A 702-nucleotide genomic window follows, 5' to 3' on the forward strand; every position below is an offset into this window, starting at 1 on the left:
CTCGGGGACCAGCTCCATGGCAGGTCAGTGTCCGCGCTTCCCACGGGGCAGCTGTCCACAGTGTTCCTTCCTAGGTGGGGCCTTCGGCCGCGGTCGCCAAACTGTCAGTCACTCCACAGCTCGCAGCGTGGGTGGTGGGCACAGAATCCAGATCCTCCTGTGGCCACGTCCTCTGCCCCTGACCCTGCGGCCAGGCCCTTATTCGGTGCCCTTCCTGGATGTGACGCTGGCACCCCTTTCAGGAGCGGATCCCACCTGGATCTCCTGCGTAACTTCTGGGAAGGGTCTCTAGATGCGGCTCATTCGGGGGACAGGACGGCTTTGGCCTGCGGGGAGCGGGGGTCCCTGTAGAGTGGGAAGGTCCGACGCGCAGTGCTCCAGGGCCCTGGGGGAAGGTCTTCTAGAAGCACAGCCGCCTGGAAGCATCCACCTTGAGCATCTGAGCGTCCATGGTACTTGGGGAGAGGTTACCCGAGCAACTTTGCATCCAGACGACGAATGTTGCTCGGTGAACCCCTTTTCGGTATCGCATTGCACCACAGAGGCCGTCCGGGAGGCCGCGGCACCTCGGGGAAGAACGTCGGGATCGGCGCCGCTCTGGGGTACAGGATGGGTGGTCGACCAGTTGGAAAGTAATTGTTTCTAATGTACTTCACCTGGTCCACTAGCCGTCCGTATCCACTGCCGCCTGCGGCCCCGCCG

Source organism: Myotis davidii, unplaced genomic scaffold, assembly GCF_000327345.1.
Source record: "Myotis davidii unplaced genomic scaffold, ASM32734v1 scaffold60, whole genome shotgun sequence".
NCBI lineage: Eukaryota > Metazoa > Chordata > Mammalia > Chiroptera > Vespertilionidae > Myotis > Myotis davidii.